The sequence below is a fragment of the Castor canadensis genome, chromosome 14, assembly GCF_047511655.1.
Source record: "Castor canadensis chromosome 14, mCasCan1.hap1v2, whole genome shotgun sequence".
NCBI lineage: Eukaryota > Metazoa > Chordata > Mammalia > Rodentia > Castoridae > Castor > Castor canadensis.
The window spans coordinates 18,905,702-18,933,673 of NC_133399.1; the positions used below are offsets into that span (position 1 = coordinate 18,905,702).

At 37.9% G+C, this 27,972-nt stretch overlaps 1 pseudogene; it reads right to left on the reverse strand.

Moving 5' to 3' along the window:
- Positions 1 to 5,726, reverse strand: part of LOC109676053 (vomeronasal type-2 receptor 116-like) — a 31,457-nt pseudogene extending 25,731 nt beyond the window's left edge.
- Between the last annotated feature and the right edge of the window lie 22,246 nt (positions 5,727 to 27,972).

Consider the following 27,972-nt stretch of genomic DNA (forward strand, 5'->3'; position numbering starts at 1 on the left):
ACAGTTTCAACAGACTTATGTCTTAGTTAGATTCAACCCTTACATCATTCTTTTTACCCCCTTTCAACCTTCTTAGAACTGCTTCAACTAGTCTCATTGTTCCATTTTCACACATGGAAACATAATATTTGCACCATATTTGCCCTGTGTCACTGGACAGGGTTATTTCCTAATCTGTAACCATGTAGGAATTTACATGGGTGGGTATGGTGTTTGTGTGTGTGCAGATGGAACATGGGCCAGGCCTTATCATGAACCCTTTGTTCATAGTGGATATTTATGCAAATAAACTCTATTTGGCATTGTTTTGGCAATGTCAATATATTTCAAGACAAAAATTGAAACATAATGAGTATACTATGAAATCATGCTAATGTAAATTACGCAAGAGATTTAAAACCCACATTTTGATATGGTAGTAGCATTACAAAATTTATTGTCACATAAATGGATGTCACCACTGTGTTAACAATGCTCAATACTAGTTTGTGTTTATTTTCTCCTTCATATTCCATTCTTCATTCCCACATTCTCTGTGTTTCACTCCGATTGAAACTAGTTTTTAACCTCAGTGACTATCACAAGCATTGATATTGTGCCATTTTTGTAATTCTACTATTGTAACACAATTTATTCCTCCCTCATTCCATATGATACAATATTCATGCTTATGACTATGTGAAAAACTCTAAAACACCCCCAAAACCTGAGTCAAATAGCTTACTTTCCCCATATGTCTCTGTGCATTCTTTCATTGCAGCCCTAGGGCCTTGCCTTTAATCCTTATCATTGTATGTTGCTCCTCCAACTCCCCCATGAAATAGTGTAAAGCGGAGAATAAAGCCACTCATTGGCATTTTAAAAGTACATTACACATCAAGGGTCTAACTACTTCTTATAACCTTCTGAGAATTTGTTCTGTGTTAAGAACAATACTGGGCAATGGAAAAGTAAAGATTTACAAGATGCATGTTTTCATGGAGATCTAAATGTAGCTTCTGAGAAGATGGAGACTTGGTCCTTGTGCTTAATTCCATGAAATAGGTGAAACTTATGTGACAGAACAGTGCTGAAAGGGGTGTTCTTGAGATAATGCCTATATTTACTAGAAAATATTAATGATTTATGTAATCAAGGAATAGTGGGTTGTGCTTTTTCAAGGAACAATACCATCGATTGTAGCAATTAAAATTACTACCTAATGAAAGGAAGCCTTTTTTCATGACACTCCTATTACATATTTTTTCCATTGTCTTGGGTGGATTGGAACACAGTAAAGATGTGGGGAATTTCTCCATAAGTCATAGGCTTACCTGTCCCATTAGAAGTCTCATCCTCTGGACAAAGGTTACAGTCAAAGCAACAGAACACCTTTCAAGCCTTAAGGGATTTTATGAATCCAGGACCACAATTCTCACTGCAAACAGAGTGAGGAGTCTGAGAAAAATCAGATATATGTTGGGAACTGTTAAGAATTTTACCTAAAACTCCAAAATTCCAGTGTTTTATGTAATTGGATCACTAAAAATTAGTTTCTCTGTATATGAATAAGTCAACTTCTTGGATACTGTTATATGTTGGATACGTCATGACCCAAAAAGTGTGTATCTTAATGATTTTATATTTAGTCCATGTTGCTATTGGGAAGCTATGGCATCTTTAAGAGTCGGGGCCTAGAAAAGCAGGAAATTGGAGAGATACCCTATTGTACTTCCTTGAATTCATGTGATAACATGTGTGTCTCCTTTTCACCTCTGAAATAGTGGTAAGAAAGGAATGAAAAACACTCATTCAACTTTAAAAAGATGATAAAAAGCACAGATTTTCCTTGTAGGGGGTATTGGTACCCCAGGACTTTAATGTATTTTTCTTTCTTCCCAGGTGCCATGAGGTGAAGGTCTTTAATTGACACATGCTTTTTTCCTTGTGTCCCAAATACAACAGATCAACTGACTATCGTCTGAAGCATACAAAGTGTAAACAAAATAAACAAAATGATGTTTTATAAGCAGTATATAAATATATAAAAACATATATGTATATATAAATGCATATTTCTCTGTGTGTATTGCAGCATTGGGATTTGAATTCAAAGTCTCAAATTTCCTAGACCGTTGCTCTATTACTTGACCACTTCTGGCAGCCCTGTTTTAGATTGAGTATTTTTGAGATAGGCGCTCATGAACTACTTGCCTGGGCTGGCCTCAAACCATGTTCCTCTTGATTAATCTCTGCCTCCTGAGGACCTGGAGATACAGGCATGAGCCACTGGTGCCTGGTTACATGATGTCATGTACATTTTATGATATGAAACATATGAGCCTTAGGAAACATACTGGTAGATAAATATGCTCCTTTTCCCATCTATAAGTCAGTTTTGAAAGAACATATATTAAATTGGAAGTTGGTATATGTACATTGCTGAGTCTACAATGATCATAAATTCCAGGACAAATTGAATTCTGAATTTAATTAAATTCTGAATTTAATGATGTAGAAAATATTATAGTTAGATCCAATGCAACTCTCTAATTCCTGTGGCCCACCCTACTGTATAATCAGATAAAGAGAATTGTTGACCATGTGAAGAATATGGAGAAAACTTCCCTACTTTACCCTTCAGTCCAAGACCTTCTGGAAAGTTCCAAAGTATATAAGGTCATATTCTTCTTCCAATTTCCTTTTCACATTCAAAACTACTTGATCTCTGGCAGGTTGTTGAAACAAGTTTTCTTCAGAAATTGTTGCAGTTAAAAGAGATGCATAATGCCAGAATGAAGTATGACTCAGTGTTGACAGAAAACCTGAATAAGAAAAAATCCTTCATTGCCTTTAATTCCTGCTTCATATTTCAAGTGTGAGACAGGCATCCAATGAATTTTAACAGATGAAACCCTGTGGAGAACTCAACTATCAGAATCTTACTAAAACCTGCTACTGAGAATCAGATTATAAGGCAGGGTTTTAGGAGAAAATACTCAGCTGCAGCCTCATAATCATGATAAAGATGGATCTTAACTGCTTAGCAATAGCTTGCTAAAACTATTTAATATTTGGATACTTAGAGTTTCACTCTGAACAATAGATAATAATATCTAAATTGGAATTAAATAAGATAATTTGTGTAAGGTATGAATTCGTGTGTTCTACAGGATTTTGGTAGTGAAAGCTTGTGTCACCTTTGTTATTTTAGAAATTCAAGGATTATATCTGGATTTATAATATTGAAAACTTAGCCTTGAGATTATGGTGGTCATTTTATGCAAACAGCATTGATGAGGACTTAAAAACATTCTTTCCTTGGAACTCACAAGTTTTTCTTTAAAGATATTTTTACACATGACTAGAGTTACCTCAGACAGAGGTAAGCAAATAGTTTCCCTTGTGCTGTGGGAAAAAGATCCTAAACTAGTTAGTTTGATCTCCTCTGAAATCCCATTGGAATGTTCCATTGCTCATGATGAGGGCTATCCAATGGAAAAGACATTACCTATGAAGGGAAAACAACACTCCTTTCACATTTCTTACTGGTTACATTTCATTTTGATGAAGAAACATCTCGTGAATGGAATAGGTCAAAGAATATGAAGCATTTTATAAATTGTAACTCTCTTCAGACATAGCCATGTCAAAAATGTGCCTAGACAACCATTTCAAGGAGGCATTGTATGAACAGTTCTCCACAGTTACACAGTCAGACTCAGGCAATGAGCAATTAAACAAGAGAACCCCCAACCTAACAAGGTAGAAGTCTTTGGATATTTGGATGGGATTAAATGTCTGCATAAAACTTGTGAATCCTGAAGTTCTTCCATGGTGGTATGAAAAAATGAGATGTGCATTGAATGAGTCTAACATGAAATGTGTTCTACTGATTTCTAAATCAGATTGTGAGCTCATGACACAGACTTTTCCTGTCATTAGATATTTCTGAAAATCCATCATTAAGATTATTAGGAATTCAGTGTTACCATAAATGTTAATTACATTTGTTGATGATTTAATAATCTGTTCATAATTCATCCTGACTTTTGACTGAATATAGAGTGAGATCACTTCCTCAAAGGCTACACAGACTCTGTTCTTGTTAATCTCTTCTCTCAATTCTGGGAGAATTTACAAACCAGTCCCATCATCTGAGATCAACAGGTCCAGCTGAAATGAGGCATTATGGAGATCTTGCCAAGGGCTAGAGATGTGCCCTAGGGGGCCATCTGATAGAGAGAAGGAAACTAGCCATGGTTACTCAGGATAGGATCATAAGGTCCAAAAGTAAGCTAAAGTAAAAAGATAATTAGGAGCAAAGTGAGGAGATGGGTTGCCATCAATGATATAGGAATAGTTAGGGGAAAGAATTAAAAATTGATTATCCTCAAGTACAACGCAACAACATTGCTGGATTGAATGCTTGTTTAAATGATGTTAGTCATGGTTTATATTAAGATGCAAGTGGAAGTTGTCAGTAGGGATCTTTTTCATACCAGTTTAAAACTTCCCACTTCTGATCCCACTATTGATCAGTCTCAGAGCACCAGATAATCCAATTTTTTAACTATCATCTCCTGACTCACTATTTCAAATGACGGGTATGTGGATACTCACTGAATTTAGAGTCCTTATCCACTGAGATCATTCAATTTGAGATATCCATAAATCTCTTCTCATCTTTTTCATCTTTAGACTCTTAGGCCTCTGACCAAAGGAGATATGAAGTCACATCCCTCCATCATTTCTACCCTCACCTGTGGAAATTTGTAGAGCTCCAGAAGTCTCCCAATTTTGGCAGATGTTATGCCTGATGTTCCTATAAGTACTGCAACAGATTTGCTGTCTCTAATACAGGTGAAATTAGGGATCTTCTTATCCTGCCCAGAGAGCCAAATGGAGAATCCAGTGGCACTGATTCACTGTAAGTAACATCATCTTAAATCCCAAAGTCATGTTTTGAAAAATATCCATAAACCATTCTCATCTTCTGAGATAAACAGTCCTACCAGGTCCAGATGAAATGAAGCATAAAGGAGATCATGCCAAGGGTTAAGTGTTTTCACTGATCTCCTCAACAGCAAAAGTCAAGGTCAGAACAAATTGGTAGTTCTTGAAGTTAAACCTGCATCAAGGATATAGGATATTTAGAGGAAAGAATTAGAAATTTATTATCTTGAACAGATCCAAGATGATGATGGGAACACAGCCATAGACCTTCTGACCTCAGTGATCCAGGGACTTTGATAAGAAGCTGGAGACTTGCTTGAATAAGGTAAAACACCAGGGAGAGCTGAAACATCAGTACTCCAAACCCCTAGCTCCTGGGAGGCCTCTCCACCCCACCACATACTAAAAGAATAGCAAGCGCTGCATGCCAAGCCCCACCCCATAGGCCCGTGGGGCCGCTGCTCCATACCCCATGTTATTGATCCTCCGGCCCTGCTCCTTTGCCTCACCAGGGCTGTGCTACCCCAAACTCCTACCCCTCAGACCCACAGGATCTCCATGGGAGGAGCCCTTAATGCCAGGGATCCACAGACACCTACGATCTCCACCAGGCCATGCCCCCCCAAGCCTGTACAGCCCTGCAGGAGCTCCATCATGCTGAGCTGCGGTCCCCAGCCCTGCAAGATCTCTGCTTTGCCTGCCAGCCTCCCAAGGCCTGCACAGCCCTGCAGGAGCTCCATCTTGCTGGGCGGCACTCCCCAGCCCAGCATGATCTCTGCTTTGCTGGCCATGCCCCTAAAGCCTGCACAGTACTGCACAATATTCACTCTGCAAAGCTGTTCCCAAGGCCTGCCAAGCTGGGGACCCACACACACACTATCTCTGTTCTGCTCCACCACACCCCCCCAAGCCTATCAAGCCAGGGATCCATAGACCCACAGGACTATGTGCCCTTCAGGCACACCAAGCCCATGCTCCAAAGGCCCACTACTTCACCTCAGCTAAAGGCCTCCACCTGAAGGCCCGTGGGACCCCACCCACCATCCACTTGTCACAGGAAGGCACCAAACCTGCCTAAGAGACACACACAGACAGGATGGATGCTAATGAACTAACATCAGAACAACTAAGACTGAAATTCTGCTGCTCCAGAACTGGTGATTTCTTTTTTAATTTTTAAGTTTTATTTTTTTCCCTTCTTTGAGGGATTTGCTGCCTGGTTTACTGTTTCATCACCCACCATCTATACCATTTTTTTCTCTTTTACTCTCTACTCTATTCATTTTATCCTTCCATCTCTCTCTCTTTTTTATCCTTCTCTCTTGGTTTTGTTAGTATTAGTATTGCTACCCAGCTAATACTAAATTACACATAGTTCAAGGATAGAAATGTTACCTAGTGGAAATATGGGAAGAAGAAAAAGGGAAGGAAACTATTCCCCCCAAAAAATAAAGTACTGCGGGATTTAAAATGAAATGAAGAAAACAGATACCCAGACCTAGACTCCAACAAAACAAAGGTAAACTACACCAAAGAACCCAATGAAGTGCACAAGAACACTGTGATAGAAGAAATCCTACAAGTAATTAATGAGAATTTCATAGAGATATTACTAGACATGGTCAACCAAAATGTACAGGAGGCACTCGAAAAATTCCAAGAGGAAAAAATAAAGACTATGAGAAAACACAAAAACAAATAAATGAAATCATATAAGCCCTAAATAAAAGCTAAACTGAAATTCAGACCACCAAAAACAGAGAGAAAAACGAATTAAGGTCAAAAATTGACAAAATTAAAGAGGAAGTAAACCATGATATGGAAAACTTCAGAAAAAAGAATGAAACAGAAATATAAAACAAAATGGAAGGCCATTCCACTAGAATAGAACAAACAGAAGACAGAATCTCAGAACTCAAAGATGAAATGGTAATTAAAGGAAAAACCGAAGAACTATTAGTTAAACAACTCAAGACCTGTGAACAGAAAATGCAAGAACTCACCTACTCCATCAAAAGACTAAACCTGAGAATCATTAGCATTGAAGAAGGAGAAGAGGTGCAAGCAAAAAGAATGCATAATGTATTCAACAAAATAATAGCAGAACTTCCCAAATCTAGAAAAAATTATGCCCATTCAGGTACAGGAAGCTTCCAGAACACCGAACAGACCTGGCCAAAATAGAACTACCCCACAACATATTATCATTAAAACAACAAGTACTAGAGGAAGAATATTGAAGTCTGTAAGAGAGAAAAAATAAATAACATACAAAGGCAAACTCATCAAAATCACAGCAGACTTCTCAACAGAAACATTATAAGCAAGAAGAGCCTGGAGTGAGGTCTTCCAAGCACTGAATGAAAATAACCTCAATCCTAGGATATTTTGCCCAGCAAAACTATCATTCAAAACAGATGGAGCAATAAAAGTCTTTCATGATAAGCAGAAACTAAAACAATATATGACCACCAAGCCACCACTACAAAAGATTCTCAAAGGAATTCTGCATACAGAAAATGAAAGCAAACAAAACCATGAAAGAGCAGGCAATACCAAACCACAGGAAAAGAAAAGGCAAGAAAGTAAAAAGTAACACTGATTCAGCTACACACAATGAAACCCTTAAACAACAAAGACAACTACATGACAGGGATCACCACGTATTTATCAATACTAACACTGAATGCTGATGGACTAAATTTCCCCATGAAAAGATACTGATTGGCAAACTGGATTAAAAAGGAAGATCCAACAATCTGCTGCCTACAGGAGACCCATCTCATTGACAGAAATAAGCACTGGCTGAGAGTGAAAGGCTGGAAGAAGATTTACCAAGCCAATGGTCCCTGAAAACAGGCAGGGGTAGCAATACTTATCTCAGACAAAGTAGACTTCAAACCTACTTTGATCAAATGAGATAAAGAGGGATGCTCCATACTAATAAAAGGGGAAATACACCAAAAGGAAATGACAATTATCAACCTATATGCACCCAATGTCAATGCACCCAATCACACTCTGAAGGTCCTAAAAGCATGTATAGACCCCAACAAAGTGGTAGTGGGAGACTTTAATACCCCCTTATGACCAATAGAAAGGTCATCCAAACACAAAATCAATAAAGAAATCCTAGAGCTAAATCACACCATAGATCAAATGGACTTAGCTGATGTCTACAGAATATTTCATCCAACTTCTGCACAATATACATTCTTCTCAGCAGCCCATGAAACCTTTTCCAAAATTGATCATATCTTAGGGCACAAAGCAAGCATCAGTAAATATAAGAAAACAGAAATAATCCCACGCATTCTATCTGACCACAATGCATTAAAACTAGAAATCAACAGCAAAAACAGCAGTAAAAAACATGCAAACATTTGGAAGCTGAACAACACATTATTCAATGATGAATGGGTCACTAATGAAATAAAAGAGGAAATTAAAAGGTTGTTGGAAGTTAATGAAAGTGAAAACACTACCTACCGGAACCTATGGGACACAGCAAAGGCAGTCCTAAGAGGAAAGTTTATAGCCATGAGTGCATATATAAAAAGGACAGAAAGATCTCAAATCAATGACCTAACACTATAGCTGAAACTCCTAAAAACAAGAACAAGCAAATCCCAAAACAAGCAGAAGGAAAGAAATAATTAAGATAAGGGCTGAACTCAATGAAATATAAACAAAAAAAAAATACAAAGAATCAATGAAACAAAAAATGGTTCTTTGAAAAAATAAATAGGATTGACAGACCCCTGGCAAACCTAACTAAAATGAGGAGAGAAAAAACCCAAATTAGTAAAATCAGAAGTTCAAAAGGAGAGATAACAACAAACACCATGGAAATCCAAGAAATCATCAGAGACTACTTTGGGAGCCTATACGCTAATAAATTTGAAAATCTTAAAGAAATGGACAGATTTCTAGAAACTTACAACCACCCAAAACTGAACCAAGAGGATATTAATTACCTGAATAGATCTATAACACAAAAAGAAATTGAAGCTGCCATCAAGAGCCTATCAAAGAAGAAAAGTCCAGGACCTGACGGATTCACTGCTGAATTCTATCAGACATTTAAAGAAGAACTAATACCAACCCTCCTTAAACTGTTCCACAAAATAGAACGGGAAGAAACACTGCCTAACTCATTTTATGAAGCCAATATTACTATCATCCCAAAATCAGACAAAGACACCTCCAAAAAGGAGAACTACAGGCCAATTTCCCTAATGAACATTGATGCAAAAATCCTCAATAAAATAATGGCAAACCGAATCCAACAACACGTCAGAAAGATCATTCACCATCACCAAGTTGGCTTCATCCCAGGGATGCAGGGGTGGTGCAACATACGCAAATCTATAAATGTAATACAACACATCAATAGAAGCAAAGACAAAAACCACTTGATCATCTCAATAGATGCAGAAAAAGCCTTCGACAAGATCCAACACCACTTCATGATAAAAGCTCTAAGAAAACTAGGAATAGAAGGAATGTACCTCAACATCATAAAGGCTATATATGACAAACCTACAGCCAACATCATTCTTAACATTGAAAAACTGAAAGCATTCCCCCTAAAACCAGGAATGAGACAAGGATGCCCACTATCCCCACTCGTATTCAACACAGTACTGGAATTCTTAACCAGAGCAGTTAGGCAAGAAGAAGAAATAAAAGAAATACGAGTAGGTAAAGAAACCATCAAAATATCCTTATTTGCAGATGATATGATCCTATATCTTAAAGACCCAAAACCTCTACCAAAAAAACTCTTAGACACCATAAACAGCTACAGTAAGGTGGCAGGATACAAAATCAACCTACAAAAATCATTAACTTTTCTGTACACCAACAAAGAACAAACTGAGAAGGAACACATGGAAACAATTCCATTCACAGTAGCCTCAAAAAAACCTCAAATACCTAGGAGTAAATTTAACCAAGGATGTGAATGACCTCTACAAGGAAAATTACAAACTCTTGAAGAAAGAGATTGAGGAAGACTACAGAAGATGGAAAGATAGCCCGTGCTCATGGATTGGTAGAATCAACATAGTAAAAATGGCTATACTACCAAAAGAAATCTACATGTTTAATGTAATTCCCATCAAAATCCCAATGAAATTCATCACAGAGATTGAAAAATCCACCTTAAAGTTCCTTTGGAAACACAAGAGACCACAAATAGCCAAGGCAGTACTCAGCAAAAAGAGCAATGCTGGAGGTATCACAATACATGACTTCAAACTATATTATAAAGCAATAGCAATAAAAACAGAATGGTACTGGCATAAAAACTGACATGAAGACCAGTGGAATAGAGTAGAGGACCCAGATATGAACCCACACAACTACACCTACCTCATTTTTGACAAAGGTGCCAAAAACATACGATGGAGAAAAGACAGCCTCTTCAACAAATGTTCTGGGAAAAGTGGTTATCCATCTGCAAGAAACTGAAAGTAGATCCATGTCTATTACCCTGTACTAGTATCAACTCAAAATGGATCAAGGACCTAAATATCAGACCTGAAACTCTGAAGTTATTACAGGGAGGAGCAGGAAACACTCCGGAATAAATAGGTATAGGCAAAGACTTCCTCAATAGAACCCCAGCAGCCCAACAACGAAGAGAAAGGATGAATAAATGGGACTTCATAAAATTAAAAAGCTTCTGCACAACAAAAGAAATGGTCTCTAAACTGAAAAGACCATCCACAGAGTGGGAGAAAATATTTGCCAGCTATACATCAAAGGACTGATAACCAGAATATACAGGGAACTTAAGAAACTAAACTCTCCTAAAATCAATGAACCAATTAAGAAATGAACTAAAAAGAACTTTTTCAAAAGAAGAAATTCAAATGGCCAAAAAATACACGAAAAAATGCTCACCATCTCTGGCCATAAAAGAAATGCAAATCAAAACCACACTAAGATTCCACCTCACCCCTGTTAGAATAGCCATCATCCAAAACACCACCAACATCAAGTGCTGACGAGGATGTGGGAAAAAAGGAACCCTAATATGGTGCTGGTGGGAATGGAAGCTGGTACAACCACTCTGGAAAAAAATTTAGATACTTCTTAAAAATCTAAACATAGACCTGCCATATGATCCAGCAATCCCACTCCTGAGGATATACCCAAAGGAATGTAACACAGATTACTCCAGAGGCACCTGCACACCCATGTTTATTGCAGCACTATTCACAATAGCCCAGTAATGGAAACAACCAAGATGCCCCACTACTGATGAATGGATCAAGAAAATGTGGTACTTGTACACAATGGAATTTTACTCAGCCATGACGAAAAATGAAATTTTATCATTTGCAGGTAAATGGATGGAACTGGAGAACATCATTCTGAGCGAGGTCAGCCAGGCTCAGAAGACCAAAAATCATATGTTCTCCCTCATATGTGGACTTTAGATCTAGGGCAAATGAAGCAATGTGTGTTGGACTCGGATCACAAGAAAAGGGGAGAGCACATATGGGAAATATAGGAATAGGTAGAAAACCCAAAACATGAAAGCATTTGATATCCCCACTCCAGAGGAACTAATACAGAAACCTTAAAACGACAGGTTATCATGAGCAGAGGATCAGGAACCAATGTAAAGATCAGTTAGAAATGAATCAACATGGAACGTAACACATGGGTACATGAAACCAATAGTAGGAATCTTTCTGTATAGCTATCCTTAACTCAACTAGCAAAAATGCTTTGTCTTTCTTATTATGCTTATGTCCTTTCTTCAACAAAATCAGTCACAAGGGCAAAATGGGACCTGCCTGAAATGGAGGAGGGGAGGGGGGAAGTGTGAGGGAGGGGGGCAGGGTGGAAAAATGACCCAAACAATGTATGCACATAATAATAAATAAATAAATAAATAAATAAATAAAACCTTTAATACATTTAAGTACAATGTAAAAAAATTTATTATCTTGAAATCCAATGCAAGGGCATTGCTTGATTGAATGCTTGTTTCTTCACAAAATTAGTGTGTACAAATATTATCCCCTAATGTGCTGGAATTAGAATTTGAAGTCTTATGTGGGAAGTTGGGGTGACTTGAAATAATCAAAGATATTTTTTGATACTCATTTCCTTAAGAAAGCCCAGAGAGAGTTTTCCTATTTTCTCTATTATATATTGACACACCAAGAGGATTGCTATCCATGAGAAAGGTCCTATGATACCAAGATTTTGGTGTCTTGAGCTTTGTCTCCTAGCTGCATGAGTGAGAAAACTATCTGCATGGTTTTTAAGCTACTGGGCTCATGTTATGTGATTATAGGGAACATCAAGGGTACTAAGACAATGCCTTCATTAAAGAACACCAAGAATCTTGTCAAGATGGCAGCTGAGTAAAATCCTCAGGCAATTCCAAGTCAAGATACACCAAAGCGCTACTTTTATGTAACAAATTAGCAGCACTAGAAATGATGTCATGTCTTAGTTCTACTTTATTATAACAAATTTAAAAATGTGTCAAAAATGCGAAAGGAAATAATTCCCCTTGTTACTCTACTCCACAAAATTCCAAGAAGCCCAGCATGGAGAGAGGAATTTACTACATGGGGGAGATTGGGAGAATTTAATCCAGGCCTGAGACTTAAATCCCAATATCAAGTCCACCAAGGTGAAACCTAGTGCTGGGGGAAGTGACATGAGTTCTTTTATTAGGACAATACTTCTAGATTGAGCTACCTTACCTGTGATACTTGTGTAAATGATAACACCACTTCCACTATCCCTCCTCCAACCTGGGAAGCAGGGCATGAAAGCAGCTCAGGAATTTTTCTCCAAACCCTGAATCAGGCCCGTCAGAGAGAAATCAAGCAGCCAGTTGAAACTAAAGACCCTGCTCAGTACAAAGGACAAAGCTCATAGACCCTTTAAACAGACAGTGTAATGCTTTCAGGACTAACCATGTCCATCCACAAAGGTGGTCATCATGATCCCTGCTGTCCTGCTTATACCATACAGGCCTCTGAGGCTATAAAACTCAGTTGTGACTGAGCTTTGTACTAGCCTTATTGGATGAGGGCCTGTCTTCACAACTCATCCCCCAGCCTGAGGTAACTGTGCTGTTAGGACACAACTAAATATGAAGCTACCGATAAAACTTGAATACAGGCAGAGACCAGGACAGAATAGCAGTTTTGTCTCCATCAACCCTAGTCAGTGTAACAATAAGTTGTGTAGGATCTTGTGACTGTGACACTCAGACAGGATACAGCTTACAGTCCTCCTATATGGCCACAAGTTAACAATTACAAACAATACTCTGACCTCATGCAGCTCATTGTGGTTCACTATCCCCTTCCTTGTGGTATAATGGAGTAGTAATTTTATAATTTTGCTTTGGAATTTATTTCCAGCCTTGTGATAACACTGAGCAAATACTAATAAACCCCATCCCCAAGCCTGCTTGTGTTGGAGTCTCTGTAATAGTTCCAGTGCCTTGGGAAATCATGTAGTGTGGAACTATCAGATTTGCAATTCAGGTGGCATTACCTGAGACTGGTTATAGCAGTCTTGGATCATGAATCCAACCAAAGAATAGGTTGCCTTTGTCCTAACCCAGTGTTGTGGCTTTGGTGAGCTAAGGGATGAGTAGCCCCAGTTTCTTGCCAACGTTTCTGTAAGTGTAGATGAACATTTGCACCTACTCTGAACACATAGAATGATTCTAGGTATAGAGTACTATATTTAGTTACTCATCTGTTCCTTTCTTGAATAATAGACTAACAGAGTATTTTTTTTGGATAAAGCAGGGTTTGGAGTCTAGTAATGAAACTGCAAAAATATTCCAACTGATTTCTGGAAAATCTGTATCTTGGCACCATCTAGTGGTGAAATGGTGGAAGTGTTGCCAAGCTCATCAAAGAAGGAAACTGGCTCAGAATTTCTGGAAAAACAGGCACAAAAATAAGGCAATTCATTTTACTGGTGTAAAACCTGACCCTCCAAAATCAATACAATGTGACATGTCAGAAAGAATTACTAACATTCAAGAAACTTTGGGGAAAATGGCAGAGTGCTAACAGCTACCACATCCTGGAGCCCTCACTGACCTGAAAGAAGTAAGAAACTGAGGGCCCAGGAAGACAAGTATGAGGTGTCACAGTCATCAAGTAGCAGAGTTCTGTTCAAACTCAGGAAGGGAGAAACAACAAAGTTTTGGGTGTTCTCCAGTTGCGGACTTGAGCTGAGCACCACCTCCACCAGGGAAGAAGGGAAGTTGAAATGTTCACCCTATCAATATCAGACAATGTTGGTGCCAGAACTGTGACCTGTGCAGAAAAGCTGCTGGGACCTGGAGAGCAAAAGTGATGGTCCACAGAGATCTCTCTGAATGCGACATTGCCTTAAAAGAAGGAAGTTCCCTGGAGCAAATGGACGTAATGGCAGCAAACACAGAGAAGGTTGGTGCCAAATAGCAAAATCCCCCAGAAAAGAAGGAGGGTCTCAGTGAGTTCAAGTGGTGACTCAGAGGCCAAGGAGAATGTGACACAGTGTTGCATGTCTGAGAACAAAAAAGTTCCCTGGAGCACAAGGTAGCACCAGTGGTAACAGGGGCAGTGGCCACAGTCCCTGTGCTACCAAACACAGTAAGCTGTGCTACCAAACCCACTGCAGAGACTCCGTGACAGTGAGGAAATCTGACAAAAGTCCAAGTTCAAGTGTAACTACGGTGTGAGTACTGGGGAGATTGATAGAGGGGAAGGCTGAAAGAATGACTGTTGTGAGAGTGGCATGTGGACATTACAAACTTCAGAGAACATGCTTAGATCTCCAAATACTCCCTCATCCCTACCCTAACTGAAGAAGGAACACAGGATGTGCTCAGCAGACACCATCATAGAGGCAGCTCTTCAATTAGACTTCCATCTAATGGAATGAAACACCTAGACACTGAGGGGGAACAAAACCCAGCTGCTCAGAAGACCACTAGGAAATTTTCAATTTTTATGTAAAGTTGTATTCGCCACTGTTAAGACTGTGGTGGAGAGACTTTTTTTTATACATTTGTTTGTATTTTCTTTTTCTGTACATTCTAGGTGAGCAATTTAGCATTCTCTCTCTCCTAATTTCTCTTTAGTTTTATCCCCCTTCTCCTTATCTATAGTCATCATGTGAGAGCCCCATAACCTCCCTTTTAGAATACAATCTTAAAAGATTCTTGGGGCTGCACTATTAAAGGAACAAATAACACACAGGGAATCCCTATTCACCTGACAGCAGACTTCTCAGCAGAAATCGTACAGGCCACCTGAGAGTGGCATGAGTTCTTCCCAGCACTGGCGGTAAAGAAAATTAAACTATCTGCTGGGATTACTGTGACCAACAAAGATATCCTTTAGCAATGAAGGAGGGATTAAAAACTTTGCCAGTCATGCCAAGCTGAGATCATATCTCCACTTGACTTGTTCTACAAGAAATTTTAATGGAAATTCTTTAAACTGATAGAATCATTATTGTATAGAACTTAAAAGAAGCTATAAAACTGGTAAGAGTGACTATATAACCAAAATAAAAATATTTTAATATTGCAAGTGAGATAGTAAACCATACACGTATGTAGTATGCAGAGTGAAAGACAACACGTTAAAATTATATTAATATATTAACTGATAGGACATACAGAGTTATGTAAGAATGAGACTAGGAACAGAATGCAACTGGACAGTGTTCATTTCTATGCATTTAATGCTTTGGTTGTGCAAAGTAAGGTGCTCCATTTTGACAATTCCATATATTCACTTAGGATGTTTTGATCTTCCAGTGTAACTGGGGACTCTTAGAATGGCACATCTGTAGAGAGACTGAAACACATATGAGATTAGCAATTTCTACCATAGATAAACCTTTGATCCTTTGATTAGAGAAATTCATCTGTATCATTTTCCTTTTTTTGTCTTTTTGACTGTACTGGGATTTGAACTTAGGGTCTTTGCTTCCTATGTAGACACTTTACTATGTGAGCTACCCTTCTTTCTCTTAATAAAAAATACTGTAACAGACACTTTAAATGCTTATACTGAAAAGCAATGACCTCTTCCTGGGGTCTTCAAATTAACTAAAAGTAGGGGAAATGCTTGGTATCTCTGCTCCCATTTCATATGTCAATACTCTTAAACATTCTTTCTGCCTTCACTTGGCAATCGCGTTGGATTCAAGGAAGATGAGAACTGATAAATAGAATCTTCATGAGAATTGACCAATACCACTCCTGAGGAACAACAGAACATTTGGAGGACAGATACGAGCCCTTCAACTAAGGACAATTGCTTATAATAAATGGCTGCACCCTAAAACATGGTTAGTCACCCTATGGGAACAAGATTGCTCCCCTCAGTTGATGACAATGGCAACAAATTCTCCAGAATCCTCAAAGGAAAAGAACTAAGATAAAAACCAACTGTGCCACCTTCAACTTGGACTGTTTTAAGTATGCATACCTTTTGCCTCCTGCATTAATTGTTTACTTAAACTTAAAGCTCATATCTATACCACAAAGATGGCTAAAGGTATACTGAAGGGCTTACATTGCCTTTTATCACTGTAATAAGTCTTCTTTCTCTTCCCTTTACCATTACCATTTTTTGAGATCTGGCATATAAGTGTGAGTGGCTGGACAAGATATGTGGAATCCCAGGAGTGTGGCCCTTAAATATAAAAACTGTGGTTTTAATACGTTGTTTGGTATTTCCCAATCCAAGTAAAGGAACACATCCCTTTTAAGAGTGCAGGAAGAAAGAGAAGTATGCATCATAATGAGAATGGTCTTATTCAAAACTTTTCCCAAACTAGGGATTGGTTCCATTGTTAGTCATGAGCTCCTGAATGTCTTAATTTTATTCCTATGACAGACATTTTCTCTCAGCATCAAAAATTGGCCAGACCACTATGGTGCTGACAGGAATGTTGTTCTGTCATGGAATTAGTGTAAAATGGCAATGCATTTGCCAGCAGACAAATTCTGAGACATCTGTCGGATCCTAGATGTATGTATGGAGGGATAGAAAAGATGGATTGGGAACTTATCTGTGAACTACTTCTCACAAGTTCTCCTTATTCTCTACTCAAAAATTAATTTTTGGTTTGGATCCATAGGTTATGAGTAGAGCACTTGACTAGCAAACGTGAGGCCCTGGATTCAGTTCACAGTATTACAAAAAATAAGTCAATAAACTTACCTTCACTACATAATCAGCTCTCACGTTTCATCTTGGGTCCATGATTCTAAGAGTTAGAAAGAACACAGTTTGTGTCAGAAATTGGTAACAGTAATACCTAATATTCATGAGAATTTTAGGTCAGTTTCAAAGAACAAAGTATAGGGCCATTTTTCTAAAGGAACTTAAAGAACGCAAGTATATTTTGATTCTCAATCTGCAAAGCTCCATCTCTCTATAACCACAATGTATTACTCAGCTGAGTCAAACAGTCCCATTCACCCCAGCCCAATCAGCTCAGTCCTTCAAAGCCATCATTCTACCCTGAATTTCTATGAAATGAACTTTTTAGATTTCTGCTATAAATGAGATCATGTGACATTTTTCTCTCTCAGCATTATTTCACTTAACATCATGACCTTCAGTTACATTTATGCATCCAAAATGACCATATAGTTGTCATGAGATCCATAACTGAATCATATTCCCCCATTTAGACGCACCACATTATCCATTCATCCAAGGATAAGCACTAGGTAGATTCTGTATCCTGGCTATTTTTAACAATGCTGCAATGAATATGTACAGGTATCTCTTTGAGATTCTAACTTCATGTCTTTGCCTAATTACCTGGCAGTGGGATTGTGGAATCACATTGTACTTTGCATATGAGTACCATTGTTATACTGAGTACCATGGCTGTGGTTTAGTGCTAGGGTCAGATTCAAGCATTTGAAGATTTTATGCTCTGAGACTACTTCACCACCTCAGTTCTAATTTTAGTATTCTGATGTTGGATTCAGTAGATCAGTTGCTCACTAAAACTTGACATTTTTCATTTGTATTTTTCTTTCAGGAGAAGAAGTCAAAGTCATAGTCCTTTGCTCCTTATATAGAAACTTGAAATATGCACCTAATTTGTGCAGATTATTTATGAACTAAGAAATATTTTAAAGTTCACAGTAAATAGCCAGCAATAGTAGATGGTCTTCAGAAAGCAGAAATTGTTGTTATCATCCTACTCCTCATTACTTCATTAACTGAGACACCATATGTTTTCATGGGACACAAAGCAAGTCTATATTATCCTGCTCTTAGGAGGCAACAGTGGTGATGCAGAAGGAACAGTGCTCTGGAGTTCACCATTGTATTCTCTCCTGACCTCACAGATTCTATGACCACTGCATGTAAGCTCCAAGTAGGCCCGTTAATACTTTTGAACACTTTTTGGGATGTTTTAAACAATCATGTATATATATATGTATGATAAACATGTAGCTCGTGTTTATTGATGGATCAGATTATCCATTCCAGTCTTCACATTCTGCTTGTTGCAAAATCATAGCACGTAATTCATGAATACTTGGCATCGACAGAACAATGAATTTCTTGCCTGATTGTTTCTGAACCAGATGACATTTCTTCTATATTTCACCATTGGTTATTATTCCCACTGTTTCGTATAGGAGGAGTTTACAATTGCATGGATTGCTTTAAGTCCTGAGAGCACTTCACATGATAGGAGTGCACATCCCCCTATGTGGCTTTGGATTTGGAACTCTGATTGGTTAATTTAGGGTGTCAGTATAAGTAGCTTGAGGGATGCCTAGAAAATTTGTAAATCATTACTTCTCAGTGTGTCTGGGAAGATGTTTACAGAGAAGATTCCCATGTGCCACAGTTAACAGAGAGAGGAAGCACCACCCTAATGTAGACAGCACAATCCAGTTGTCTGTGTGCCTGGATGGTGCTTTCTCTCACTCTATGTCTCTGTCAATCTCTCTCTCTCTCTCTCTCTCTCTCTCTCTCTCTCTCTCTCTCATTTTTCTCTCTGGTTCTCCCTTCTGGATCAGGGGATGCTTTTTCAACCTGCTGCCTTCAAACAGCACAATCTAGTATCTTCAGAATTTAGACTCTGACTGGCACCATAAGCACATAATACCTTATCTGTAGAACATTATTGTCCTTTATTTTTTATTAATTTTGAAAATTATGAGCTTCTCTATGATATTGTCATATGAGCAATAGATGTACTTCAATCTCATTCTCCTACATTCATTTCTAGTCCCCATCCCTCCTCCCACTTTACCTCCTGAAAAATATCCTTTGCTACTTTGATGGGTGTTTTTTTCTACCCAGAAAACTCATCCAGGTAGTTGGAGAGCCAAACGATTTTTTTTTCATTTTTCTTTTATTATTCATATGTGCATACAAGGCTTGGTTTATTTCTCCCCCCTGCCCCCACCCCCTCCCTTACCACCCACTCCACCCCCTCCCGCTCCCCCCCTCAATACCCAGCAGAAACTATTTTGCCCTTATCTCTAATTTTGTTGTAGAGAGAGTATAAGCAATAATAGGAAGGAACAAGGGGTTTTGCTGGTTGAGATAAGGATAGCTATACAGGGCATTGACTCACGTTGATTTCCTGTGCGTGGGTGTTACCTTCTAGGTTAATTCTTTTTGATCTAACCTTTTCTCTAGTTCCTGGTCCCCTTTTCCTATTGGCCTCAGTTGCTTTAAGGTATCTGCTTTAGTTTCTCTGCATTAAGGGCAACAAATGCTAGCTAGTTTTTTAGGTGTCTTACCTATCCTCACCCCTCCCTTGTGTGCTCTCGCTTTTATCATGTGCTCATAGTCCAATCCCCTTGTTGTGTTTGCCCTTGATCTAATGTCCACATATGAGGGAGAACATACGATTTTTGGTTTTTTGAGCCAGGCTAACCTCACTCAGAATGATGTTCTCCAATTCCATCCATTTACCAGCGAATGATAACATTTCGTTCTTCTTCATGGCTGCATAAAATTCCATTGTGTATAGATACCACATTTTCTTAATCCATTCGTCAGTGCTGAGGCATCTTGAGCCAAACGATTTTAATGGGAAAGTTTCAGAGACTTGAAAGGCACAAACATTTATTGATGGTTACTCCCAATAGCCAATACATTCTAGCCCACAGCTGAGAGATGATTTTGATTGTTCACATTCTTTATTAATTTATCAGTGTGCCATATGTACAGGAAAGCAATGCGAGTAAACTCCCTGTATAGCTATCCTTATCTCAACCTAGCAAAAACCCTTGGTCCTTCCTATTATTGCTTATACTCTCTCTTCAACAAAATTAGAGATAAGGGCAAAATAGTTTCTGCCTGGTAGTGAGGGGATAGAGGTGGAGAAGGAGGGGGCAGAGAAAAAGGGAGGGATTGGGGGGAAAAGGGGAGAAATGACCCAAACAATGTATGCACATATGAATAAAAGAAATAAAAAATAATTTATAAGTGTGCTTATCTATCATGCTAGAAAGGGAAGTGAACATTAAACTCATCAATGCAAGTTAATTGTTGACAATGAAGTGATGGCAGTGAGATCCCAGTTATAAGAGGACCTGAGAGATGTAAACTGAGAGAGTTTTAGTAGAACAATTGTCCAAGTTTGTTTGCAGTTAATTAGGAGGAAAAGTTAATTTTTTCATTACTCATGGGGGGGGTTCAAACAATGAACTTATTTCACAGATACAGCATCATTTCCATCTACTCATTATAATTTCACACCAGTTGTTTTCTAGTTGTATTTCAATGAAATTTTCTAACTTGTTATTTCTCTAAATACTTTTTTGTTGGGACTAGGGTTTGGGTAAATGCTTCATGGGACAATGGCAGATTTTATTGTTTGTGGAGGTCCTGCCAATAACCTCATGGATATCAAGGAATGACTGAAACTCAATATCATTCTCCTCAGTAAGGGTGATGGATGTGAAACGAGTCATTTCCCAAGGCTTGTCTCCAGCATTGGACTTTTTGCTCAGAATTGATTTGGCTATTTGAGGTCTTTAGTGTTTCCATATGTACTTCACCATTGCTTTTTCTATTTCTGTGCAGAATGTCATTGGAATTTTGATAGGGATTTCATTGAACATGTAGATTGCTTTTGGTAGTATGACCATTTTCACAATGTTGATTCTACTAATCCATGAGCATGGAAGTTCTTTCTATCTTCTGAAGTTTTCTTTGATTTCTCTCATCAGTGGTTTATACTTTTCATTAAAAAGATCTTTGGTTTCTTTTGTTAAATTTATTCTGGGATACTTTATTGTTTTTTAGACTACTGTAAATGGGATTGTTTCCCTGATTTCTTTCTCCGTCTGTGCATCATTGGTATATAGAAAAGCTACTGATTTCTAAATGTTAATTTTGTATCCTGTTACTTTGCTAAAAAAGTTTATGATTTCTATTAGTTTTTTGGTAGAGTTTTGGTGTCTCTTTTTACAAGATCATGTCATCTTCAAATAAGGATAGTTTGACTTCTTCCTTCCCTATTTGAATGCCTTGTATTTCTTTTTGCTTTAGCTAGGAATTCCAAACTATATCCAATAGGAGTGGAGAAAGCAAACAGCCCTGTCTTGTTCCTGACTTTAGGGGATCAAAGGCCTTTATATAAAGCCTGAAACTTTAAAACAACTCCAAGAAGCAGTAGGAAATACACTAGAGCAGATATGTATAGTGAACAACTTCTTAAACGGAAATCCAAAGGCTGAGTATCTAAGAGAAACAATGAACAAATGGGACTGCATTAAAATAAAGGGCTTCTGCAAGCAAAAGAAACAAACACCAGACTCAATGGACAACCCACAGTATTGGAGAAAATCCTTGCCAGCTACTCATCTGACAAAGGTCTAATATCTGGACTCTACAGTGAGCTCAAAAGACTCAGCCCCCAAAGTATCAACATACAAATAAAGAAATGAGCACATGAGTTTAATGGGGAACTCTCAAAGGAAGAGTACAAATGGGAAGTAAATACATGAAGAAGTGTTCAACTTCCCTGGTTATAAAAAAGATTCAAATCAAAACAACAGCTAGATTTCACCTCACCCCAGTTAGAATGACCAGAATCAAGGTTAATAACAACTACAAATACTGGTGAGGATGTGGCAAAACAGAAACCTTTGTACACTGCTGGTGGGAATGCAAATTAGACAATCATTATGGAAAATTGGGTGGAGATTCCTCAAAACAACTAGAGATGGAACTGCCATACTATCCACACCTGGGCGACTACCCAAAAAAATGTAAAACAGGATACATTATAGACACCTGTAAACCAATGTTCATTGCAGCACTATTCACAATAGCTAAGAGCTGGAAACAACCCAGGTGCCCTATAACTGATGAATGGATCATGAGATTATGGTATATATACACAAGGAATAATTACATGGGGTTTGAAGGTAAATGGATGCTATTGGAAGACATCATGTTAAGGGAAGTTAGCCAGGATCAGAAACAAAAAACATGCATATTTTCTCTCCTACATGGAAGATAGATCCAAAAATAAACATATACACAAAACCAAGCAAGATCATATACAAACTCAGTTATAGAACATGTTTGTAACAGTGTAAATACTCTATGAGACACAGGGAATGAGAGAAAGGCAAAGAGAATGATAAAGCAACAGTGATATCACATACCACAAGATGTGAAACTAGAGGATATAAGAATGTGTATTGAAAGATGTTGAAGAAAGGCAGGTGGGAGGTAAAGGAATAAGGGAGAGTATTATAAGGAATTGAATAGACCAAACTAAAGCACACCCACAGAGGACATACATTGAGACACCCTCTGAACATAAAGTCAAATATTAATCATGAAAACCAGGATTGGAGAATGGGCACAGTGTGTGTAGGGTGGGGGTACTAGTGGGAGTGGGGAGGGTGATCTAAGGAGATTAAGGTGACTGTATATGGTAGATGGACTTCATATACCTACATAAAACAGAACTAGAAAACCTCTTGCAATTGGTTTAAGTGGGGTGGGGAGGGGATTGAGGGGGAGAGACAATGGGGGAAATTCAACTACTGTATAATATAAGTCTAATCACAATTGTCTCTATGAAACACCACCATATCATGAATATATCCTAATAAAAATTTATTTGTAAAAGATATATTGAAATCCTAATCCTTATATATATTAAGATATATATACATACACACACATACACATATATGTATATTATTGCATGAGTCTAGGTGTATACTTTTGTGATGCACAGTGTGGTCACCCCATGCTGAACCCCTTCATCTATACTCTGAGGAATAAGGACATCAAAAGTGTTCTGAAAAGACTCTTTCAGATCAAAATAATAAAACGGTCAATTGTGCTGAGATTAAAGAAAGATCCTTGATAGTAGGACTCAAAGCCTGTGGGTCAGACCCAAGATTCTTTTATGCTATGGCAGAAGTAGAAATTTCTCTAGAACAAGTCTAGTAGTACTTCTGCATCATTCCTGATGTTTTTCTTACTCTGATCATCTTTGCTATGAAATTCAAATACAAAATTTACCTTATGACACCTTCTATTCTTGGTGACATCTATTCTTCTCCATTTTATCATGTTTCATATTTCTCAAAGCTTTCCCAACCTTGAATCACTTGGATATTCTCTTTCCTCCAATAGGACACATTTGGGGGAATTATTTCGTGTCAAAAGACTTGTATCACACCAAATAATTATTCTTTTGTTTTACTGAAATAGTCATAAGTTTTACTCATGTCAAGAGGGAATATATTTGGAGAGTCAGGTCATTTGGAAGATTTCATTTTGTAAGAAAACCATAGTCTACAGTATTTTGTTTATGTTTTTATCATTTGTTCTATTTTTTCAATAACTGCCCTTCCCACTTTAAGGAGCAAAGATTTATTTAAATTCATAGTTTTATTGGTTCCAGTCCATGCTCAGTCTCCTCCACTGTTTCTGAGATGTGGTGAGGAAGAACTTCACAGAAGGTTTGGTGGAGCAATGAAGTTCATTTTATGGTGGCCATGAAGCAAGATCAAGAGAGAAGAGACAGAGGACAAGATATACATGTGCAATGCATGCCCTCAAGTGACCTACTTTCTCCAACCATACCTCACATCCTAGTTTCCTCCACCTCCCAATAATTATATCAGATTAAGAATCCATCCGGGGATTAATCCATTCATTACTTCATATCCAGCCATTTAAAAAGACATTCAGCCAACAGTCATGTGCTCAAACCGTGAGCCTATAGAGGATAGTTCATATTCAAGTCATAATAAAATATTATACTTAAAATTAGCATACCTTCTTTTGTCAAAGGATGTAAATAAATATGAATGCAAGGGTTGTTGTAATGTCATTCTAGACATTCTGGAACCACATAAGTGATAGCCGTACAGGGTGATTAAGCTTCTTTTTACAAATTGATGTAAATAAGTTGAATAATAAAGCAGAATTGTGAGAAGATTAAATGTTGATGCCCTACCTTGCATTGTTAAGATCATGTGTTCGGAGTTGATTCTGAGGGAGACAGTGAGCAGAAAGGAATTAGTTCTAGAAATGTGGTTTTTCACAGTGAACATCTCCTACTTCCTCACAAACATAGAAATCCTGTTGTTTTCTGATCTGAAATCCTGAAGCTTACCTGTTGTGACAGCTTCTTTAATAACATTGTGGTGTGTTATTTGACCATTGTTCTAGCAGTTTTGCCTTTTTCCCTCTTCCTGAGATCATTTTCTCATATTCTAAGATTTTTGTCCTCCATCCTCAGAATTTCACCAGCTTGGGGGATGTACAAATTCTTTTCCATTTGGTTGTCTCTCTCTTGTTGGTCTCCTTATTCTATGACATTCTCTTTATTAGTTAGCTTTCCATTGCTGTAACAAAATACCTGAGAAAATGAGCTTATAAATATAGAAGGTTTATCTTGTCTCACATCTTGGAGGTTGCAGTCTGTGGTTTTGAACCTGTTGGTAAGCAGTATGACATAAGTGTGGGAGGTGGTCCTGTAGTGGGGAAAACTGCCAGTGTCATGACCACAATGTTCAAAACTTGATTAGATGCTAATGTTTCAACATTCTCTTCAAATGCATGCCATCAATGATCTAAACTTTCCACTACGTCCTATCTCTTACAGGTTCTATCAACTCCTAATAGTACTAAACTAGGCACAAAGCATCTAAATATGGTGGTGTCACAAATATCTAAGAGCCAAAATGTAGCAATGACCCTGTGGTCTTCCTCAGTTCTGTAGCCACTCTGTCCTGTAGGGGAATCAGAACACCTCAGGGATGTGCACTCTTCTCACCTCCATGATAAATCCATTCATCTGCAGTCTGAGTAGTGGGAACATGAAGAGGTCCTGAAGGGACTCCTGGGCAAGGAAGTGCCTCTTGGTTGAATGGCAAAGACAGGGGCCTCATGACTAGCAATGTGCACAGTCTTGAGGTCAAGAGACACTGGCCTAGTCTAATATTTTACTTCTGCTTTTATCTATTTTAAAGCAAGTTTTATTGGATTTATGAACAACTCCTGTTCATAATGTTACATATTGGGTCATCTTTTTCACTTTTTAACAAGCCATTTTAATTTTGTATGTACAGAAGCTGGCATTTTATTCAGTTATCAACAATAATTGTCTCAGGTTTGTTAAATATTTTAAAACTTACATATTTAACATACATCTTTTGATGGGATGTTATGTGGATCTTGTTTGGAAATCTTACCCAGGAAACAGGTATAGAGATGGATTCTGAATTATGTGAGTGAAGTCAACTCAAGACTTTCCTACATTTTTATTTATTCACTGTCCTTTCATTCCACTCAGGTTAGTGACCATATTTACTCACAAAAATTGAGAAGTTTCTTATTCCTGTTTTCAGCCATAGCATGTTGTAGAGGTCTGGGTTAAGATTTTATACCAAAGGATTTTTATCAATTGGAGCAAAAATTCGACACAGATGGTAAAATATGGAGTATTATTCAGAAAAGTACATGTGGACACATTGAAAAAATGGCTTTGAGATAGAAAAGAATTCTGATAAGGAGCTGAGGGAATATCTTAAATGGTAGAGTGCTTGTATGCATGATGATATGGGTTTCATCCTCAGTACTGTAAAAAAATTCTTTATGTCATGTATGGTGGCACACACACACGTGCTCTCACCTGTGTAGGAGGCAGAGAAAGGAGGATTTCAGTTTGAGATCAACCTAAGTGAAAAATATAGCCATATTCTATTTCAAGCAACAAGCCAGGCATGGTGTATCATAGCTAAAATCCCAGTGACACAGGAGGAAAATGTAGGAAGGTCATGATTCTGAAGGGAAACTTCTTGGATCAGAGCTCAAGTGGTAGATCGATGGCCTAGCAAACATATTGACCTGAGAGGAAGATCCCCGCAATACTGAGATATTATTCAAGATCACAGTCATTGATTTTGAAAACAACAGGAAAAACAATTATGTAGTCCTAAGTCATCCCTGTACTCCCATGTTTATTGAAACACTATCCACAATAGTCAATATAAGGCTCCCATCTACAGTCCCATTAATGGATGAATGGAAAAAGAAAATGTGATCTTTAAACACAATGAAATATTATTTAGTCATAAAGAAGAATTAAATCCTGACATTTCCAGCAACCAGACATAACTGACCACTAGGTTATGTGACGTAAACCAGACATAGAAAGACAGGTATTCTGTGTTCTTTCCCAACATGCAAGTTCAAATAAGTCAATTTGAATGCAGAATAGTGACTCCTAAAATGTGGAAAAGATGGGAGGGACGGTGGATAAAGGAAAGTTGGATAATGAGTGTCAAAACAGACAAAAAAGAAGTAAGTCATGGTGTTCTACAGCACTGTGTGCAACTGCAGTTTGCATAATCTTGATATATATTTCATGAAGATCTAGAAGTGAGGGGCTCAAAGGTAAACAGTCAATGGAGAGAAATGCTCATTTACGCAATGCATGCTGCGTATATGAGTTGAAACACCACACTGTACCCCATCAATATATACAGTTATTACCTTAAATTTTACAATAACCTGTGCTAATTATATGCCAATAATGTTAAACCATGTCACATGCATTTTCTCATACAGTGTTCCTAATAACTCTTTGTTGTCATTGTTTTTGTTGGAACTGGGGCTTGGATTCAGGGCTTTACACTCACAAAATAGTCACTATCCAGCCCATTTTGCTCTGGTTATTTTGGCGGTGGGGTCTCCTGAACTATTTGTTTAAGTTGGCTCCCAATCTCAGACTCCCAAGTAGTGAGGACCATAGGTGTGAGCTGCTGGTGCCCTGCTCCTAGTAACTCTTTTATGAGGAAATAAGAGGTTATGATAACCTGGCAACTAGTTTGAGGTCACAGATATAACGAAGAGGCTCAAACCCAATGCTGTCACCCTCAGCTGTTTTTGTAGACCTGGTGTTGTCTTCAGACAAGCTTTATGAAATGATGGCTAAAATTCAAAGGAAATAATACCAGCCTTTTGATATCGACTCCTGATTCTGGTATTTTCCCTAACAAAAAGTCTCTGGATGTGGCAGACTTAGAAGTAAGGTAAATGCCAAAGTAAGATTTACTAAGATTCCCTTGATATTTTGACTTTAATTTCTTGTATATTTATGAAACTAACATATTTTTATGTTTATGATTCATTCATATTTATTCTTGAAGTACTGATTCACATGCTTTGTTCATGTTCTTAATTGTTTTCATTCTAATTGTTTTGAAATAGTTTGTGTATGTTTATTTTGTTACTTGAAATTTCACTTGACTTAATTTTAAAAATAAATGTTATTGTGTATATTTGAGGTAGAGCACCTGCCTAGGAAGAGAAAGGGCTTAATTTCATACCAGTGTATCACCAAAAAAAGAAAAAAATCAAAATGTCTGTAGAGCTATATTACTTTCACGATGTCATAAAGGGAAGTTCTTTCTCTTTCCTTTTCAGCTTCTTTACACTGCATGCATTCCTTGGATTTTGGCCCCTACCATCATCTTCAAAGCATACAAAGGCAGTC